At 32.1% G+C, this 6,854-nt stretch overlaps 1 long non-coding RNA gene across 5 annotated transcripts; it reads right to left on the bottom strand.

Moving 5' to 3' along the window:
* Nucleotides 1-2,767: 2,767 nt before the first annotated feature.
* On the bottom strand, nt 2,768-5,994 carry LOC116122049. Of its 5 annotated transcripts, none has more exons than XR_004126825.1 (5): nt 5,927-5,994; nt 3,947-5,780; nt 3,375-3,856; nt 3,195-3,285; nt 2,768-2,921 (listed from the first exon to the last, which is right to left on the bottom strand). It is a non-coding gene; the product is annotated as an uncharacterized LOC116122049 (long non-coding RNA). The 5 variants fall into 5 exon arrangements; XR_004126827.1 differs by having other exon boundaries at nt 3,481-3,856; XR_004126828.1 differs by lacking the exon at nt 2,768-2,921 and having other exon boundaries at nt 3,055-3,285; nt 3,947-5,158; nt 5,577-5,780.
* Nucleotides 5,995-6,854: the final 860 nt, after the last annotated feature.

Genomic DNA, 6,854 nt, shown 5'->3' with positions numbered 1-6,854 from the left:
GACTTTAAATATATGTGTTCAAGGACTTATCTCATAACATATCATCTTGTCTATTTGTCTTCACTAAATGCCTGACTATTTTCGTTTAAATCCTGCTTACACAGGCAGCCAAAAACTATACTGAATTAGACGTTTGACTGCATTTTAAAAGTTGTTTAATTTAAAATATGTTCATTATTTTAATTTTCTCTTTGTCTGATTTGTGCAAACCTGGAGGTGATTTACCATGTTTCATTATGCCCTCTATTAATAATATGTTGTCAATGTGTATTCTAATTGTAGGATCTCCATTATTGGAGGAAAGGAGTTAGATTTGCATCAGCTGTTTGTGGAGGTTACTTCTCGTGGGGGTATTGTGAAGGTAAGTTAAAACAATTTTTAAGAAATTTTTCTAGTACTTATTCAATCATGATAGTTTAAGAAAATTGTGATCATGCTTTTATGAGTATTTTATATTACAGTCTGTCTTTGATGGTCCACGCAATATGATTGAACTTTATTTATTGGGCAATAAACTAGTCTATTGTAATTCTAAACAATTTACAAATTTGGGGTGATGATGGGAACAGTTATATTTTATCTTTCAACATTTTTTGGCCTATGATGGTTATTTGAACGTTTGATGGTTATTTTAATATTTTTTGGCCTAGTATTAAAGAATGATGGTTATTTGAACATTTGATGGTTATTTTGATATTCTCTGTTCAATTGATAGTTATTTTGATGGGATCAGTCGCAAATTTGCCTTGTTTTGTGGTTACTTTGATGTTATCTGTTGAATTGATGATTATTTTGATGGGATCAATAAAAAATCTTGCCTTATTTATTGGTTACTTTGATGTTCTCTATTCAATTGATAAATTATTAAAATGGTATATTTTTTCTGTGTATCATATCAGTCTAGCAAGTTTTCAAGTATAGAGTTGATGTTAGAAAGATGGAAACATCATGAAAGCAAAGAGATTAAAGTATTCTAGGAATTTACGGTTTTGGCAGCATAAATTATTTCCGAAACAACTTTTGGAAGTAGTTACTTAGAAGGGGAAAATATATTAAATATGTTGACAAAGTTCGGGTGTAATCATCGCTAGAAATCATTATAAAATTAAATATCCTAATCCATAAGGCAAAACTTCTTCACACTTTTGCTTCTCTATTAATTCCACGGTACTATTTTTTATTTTTACACAAAGTTTGTAAAAACCTACTTGGTATTGAATTCCCTATTCTTATTGGGTTTCAATTGACAGATATATATATGTGTGTGCAATTTAAAAGTTTGGATTCTTATTTATGCTAGTACTTTGTTTTATTTAAGTTAAATTGACAAAATTTAAATATAAATGACAATTCAGGGTTGCAGCAACTAAATGGTAATTCTACGGGTTTTAAACTTTTAAAAATCAAATGGTAACTTCATATTTTTGAAACATTATTTTTAATAAAAAACAAGTACAAATTGGTAATTTAATTTTCATATAAAGTTGAGAGCATACTAGTAATTTTATATTTAAAAAATAATTATTTTAGTAATTGACCCTATTGATATGACAAAAAATAATAAAATCAAATATGTAAAAGTATTTTCTGTCTTTTTAATCAAATATTAAAAGAAAACACTAAAAGCCAATAGAGGGTGGAAAAATGTTACTTTGAAACTTGATGGGTGGAAACACGTTTCGCCAACCCAGCGGTGAAAAAGTCGTTCTCCCTTAAATAAAATCCTAACAATATTGATTTGCTAACTACAAAAACATAGTACACTTGCTTCGGAACTTGAGCTCTCTGTCTCAAATTAAGTCTTCAATCTTTTGCTGCACAGGAGCACACACATTTAAGGGTATATTTTTCAAGATAACAACATATTATTTTAATTATTAAGGTTTTTTTAGAATAGTAATAATGGTAATTTCTTAATACAATTTCGTCCCTAAAATAAGGAAAATAAAATTTATAAATGAATAATAATCTATGTAAAAATTATTCTAAAATTTTAGTACTTTTAGATGATTTATACAAATAATATTAAATAGATATTTAAATTTAGATTTAGGTAAAACATAATAGTAGAATATTTGTAATACTTTCCAATAAGAAAAGGCGAGCTAAACACCAAAACTCCAAAAACGAATAGCTGACTGATATTTTTAATACTTTCCAATAGAAATTGGCCAATTTGCATTTGACAGACAAATACCATTACCAATTTAACCAATCACAAACTAATACATAGCAGTTGTGAAAATAAATAAGTAAAAAAGTTTGTACAAATAATATCTAAACTAAGAAGACCCAGGTGGAATCGAACCACCATCCTCCCAAACAAAGAGTTTGAGCGCTCTAGCCTATTTGAGCTTATGGGTCTACCCATACAATATTACCGTCCTACCGAAATAAAAGCAATGCCACATAAAATTATCGACCACATCATGAACCTAATCCTCTCCACATTTGGTCTCCAACAATAACCCCAAGTTGAATTCCACATTAAATTATTGCCTTAGATTACATAATTAGTTTATTAATCCGGGTGTTAAACCTGGGCTTTAGGTTAGTTATTGCGTTCCGTTCTTTTGAAACATTTCACAAAAATAATTTCCACCGTGAAATTTCACTGCTACTAAACGCTAAACTTCAAATAACTTTTTAAAAACACGTTAAAAAATTAATTACCTAGCAACTTCTACATCAAATACCATACTGACGTGAATAAAATTTTCTTTCGGGAAAAATGTTCAACATCAGGAAGATTTCTGCCTCATCAAAGTAAATAAGAAATAATTTTTAAACTCTTAATAAGGCAAACAAAAGAACAATTATTTAAACTGTCTTTCGTCATTGCGAATTCCGACGCTAGTATTTAATATTTTCATAAAACATATCTATCGTTCATTCAACCTCCAGTTGGGCAAATTATTCACCTGCAGAAAAACCTCAAAATTGCATTAGCTTGCCAACTAAGGATTTGCACACATCTTGCTCATCATAATATTTCAACAAAACTGGGTATTGCAACCTACATCTAATTGAAAACCCAACCATACTATAGAGAAATAACATAATTAGTTATACGCAAAAAACGTGACTACACAACCACATTTAAGCGGCGGAGTACAGACTAATAAAAAGCCCAAAAAATAAACAATTGAACAAGTTCGTAGACGAGATCTCCAGAATAACAAACAAATGGTTACCTCTACAAGCAAAAATATTAGGACATCAGATAGCCAAAACTCCGATAGACATCCCTTGCAGTTCCAGTTCATCACCAATGGAAATCCAACACTGCAATATACAACACACGGTAATAATAATAGAACAGGTATTATTTAAAAAAAAAAATCAAATTAACATAACATAATTATGCAAATAACTTTCGATAAAAACATCAGAACCGATCTGACTGGTTACACATGAAGCATCCGCCAATAAACACGAACGACTACTACGAACAAACGAAAGAGAAAACATTAAGTTCACCTTGCACTACTCTTGTCAGATCTTATGTAACAGATTAAATCAAAAGCAAAAAACAGTCGCCAGAGGTACATGTAAAAGGCAACCATCAGAAAGCACGCTGAAACCAGAAGGCAAGCTCTTAGTCGCCAGACATGATGAGACATGTCACAAGGTAGACCTTAAATGTCTCTCCGATCATAGCAGAACTGAACATTATGAGGCAGAACTGAACAAGCCAAAAACACCGTAAAATGCCTGCTGAAAGCGATGGAACCTTGTATGAGTGGATTACTAGTTTCTTCAACAGTTGCCGCGCAGTAGACCACGCCAGGAAGATGGTTCCATCAGTCGGTATCCAAAATCAGATATTCACATGCAAATATTTGGCATCATATTCCTGCAAGTAATGATAAATCATCAAACTTAATGCTGCTAAAATAAAAAACTCTCTAATTAGCATAATTTACAAATATTACCAGAAATTTACCTCATATAATAAAATAATTGACGCGTCCAAAAGCAGCTCCAAGACAAGACCTTGACAACCAACATAAGCAGAAATAATCTTTCCACCGCGGTGCTCCAGCTGGTATCATTCCACATCCAACAAAAGAGAATCTTCACAACGATAAAGTTCTCAGATGCTAGGTACAACAAGCTTCATCCCCTTACAATATGATACACAAATACAAGACCTTCAAGAGTACAACAGCTCCTAACCCCCACCAATTAATAGACATCAAAAATCATAAACTAAAATGGTCCAACAACGAATATCAGGACCAAATCACACAGAAGAAAATGGTATCGTTTTTTATCGCATCACACTAAAATCGCACATAACAAAAATAATTGATTTGACAATCTCATAACACCTTATAAACCCAAAAAACTGAATTACGAAACAGGTAATAATATAATTTATTTGCCCGTACCATGATTTATAGGTTCATTTACTCTCAATATACCCATGCTAATTTCACATATTTTCAGTTTATTAGATAAGAACTGAATGACAGCCTAAAAATTGTGTATGGCTATGCTATACTAGAACATAAAATTTGGCAAAGATCACAGTGAAGAGATCGCAGATTGATAAAATGTTAGCCACAATGTATATAAGATTTAGAATGATTATTAAAATATAAATCAGTATGATTACGTATAATAATTTAGACTGATTAGGAATGACAATTTAGACTGATTATGTATGATAATTTAGACTGATTAGGTATATAAGACAAGAAATGACGTGGCCGATAAACAGGGTTTTTCAAAGTGATAATCAACTTGAAAATATTCTTAAAAAGTGATTTCTTAGAGCCAGTAGACAGGTAAGTTCAAAATGATATAATTAAGACAAATGTTACTAATAGTCATTTTGCGTGATAAAGTGGTTGGTCATATATCCGATAAAAGATTGTGTTTAAAATAATATACGCAATATGGAAATAGACTTCTGATGAGCATTGTTAAAAGAGCCAATATGTAAATGTGTGCTGAGATAATTAAAAGTATTGTCATACTACATGCGATGCCTGTTACCATTCTTTATGTACTAAATGAGCCAAATAAGAGAAGACAAATTAAACTTATGTGTCAGTGGATTGTACCTTGGGATTGTTCCTTCGCGAAGAGTGCCCTGCACTGTGTGCTGATCAATTTCAAACTGTGTGGGGAAATCTATATTGCCTTTAGACTGTAAGTGGTTGCATGTTTGGCATAGAACCAAACAATTCAGTCAAGCAGCAAGAAACCAAAGAGGGAAACACAGGAAAAAAAAAGGCAAGAACACCAGCAAGGGGGAGAGCCGGGGATAAAAAAAATAAAACCCCCGTACCATCTCCCCCGAAAACAAAAATAATAATAATTTTATTAGGGTTTTTGACCTGCCATGCAAGCGCACCTGACATGGCAAAGGTCGATCACAACCACACAGCGTAAATTCATCTCTCACATCTTAACCTCACAAATCTTACCTCTCTTTTTTTTGCTCACTATCACATAATTTTTTCCATAACATTCTTTTCCAACGCCACAATTTTTTTCTTCCTCACAACACATAACTTCTTCAAAACCATAACAACGATAATAAAACAATACTGTGAATAAATTACCCAGCATAAGTCAACCTTTGTCTAGCTTACTATAATTCCTGCCAACTATTAACAGCTTCTATGATCTACCGCACCATAACGATCTCGATCCCGTCTCATAAGGCAGCTTCAGCAGATCTGATCTGATACGCACAGGTAGGGCAGACATAAAATCCGTCCATCCTTCGTCCAGATCCAAAGACCGTTTCCAGAAACAGCATAAGCCTGCACGTGTGAAAGTAGAACAATAAGTAAATCATTGAAAGATTAATAAATCGATCGAATATACAGACCTTTTAAAAAAAAAAAAAAAAACAGCTAAATCTTAATTTAAAATTATTGAATAGATATAAAGAGATTCTTGGACATACCTAGATCTACTCGATTGGAAACAAGACTGTCCATGGATCATGACCTCGCAAAAGCGGATCAAACGATCTATTCGTGGACATACCTTGATCTGCTCGATTGGAAGGCATGACCAAACGATAGATCATTTCACGATGTGTTCAGATCTATAAAGAAATTTGAGAGAAACAAAAGCAAAAGAAACAGATCTGATAATTAGCATGTCCTGAATAGAGAGAAGAGAGCCGACTGAAATGAGGTATCAGGGTTGTTGTGACTTATAGTACATGAAAACCGACTTAAATTGGAACCCTAGATGATCCAACGGCTTTTATGATTTGACGAGTTATATGGTGGACGGTTGGATTTGCGCGATATTAGTAGGTATCTGTCTGGCTGTCAGTAGCGTGTTGTAATTGACAAGGTATGGACGGCTATTATTTCGAGGAAGGTTCTCGATGAAAATGAATTTTTTTTTCTTTTTCAATTGGACGAAAAAATCAAAGCTAAACACCTTGTTTGGCAACTTGACCTTATGTAATCCATACACGTTTAACGCTACCACCTTGTTTGCCTACTTGGCCTTATGTAATCCATACACGTTTAAAGCTAACACCTTGTTTGCCTACTTGGCCTTATGTAATCCATACACGTTTAAGGTAGTGATAATGATAAGATAAAAATAGCATTAATATGAACCACAACGTTATGAAAAATTTTAGATACTAAAATCTAACAAATTTTTTTTTTTTTTTTTTATATATATATATTGAGGGATTAAATTATTATTTTGTTATTTTCCCGTCTAAAATAATATAGTACATGGTACTAACCCTATTTTAGTATTGTATACTTTTTCTTTTTTTTTTTTACTTTAATTTAATTATTGATAAAAATATTGTGAAAACCACCATAAATTTTTATGTTAAATAATTAAATGCTAATTGTGTT

Source organism: Pistacia vera, unplaced genomic scaffold, assembly GCF_008641045.1.
Source record: "Pistacia vera cultivar Batoury unplaced genomic scaffold, PisVer_v2 Contig1301, whole genome shotgun sequence".
Lineage (NCBI taxonomy): Eukaryota > Viridiplantae > Streptophyta > Magnoliopsida > Sapindales > Anacardiaceae > Pistacia > Pistacia vera.
This window is presented reverse-complemented; position numbering and strand designations above follow the sequence as displayed.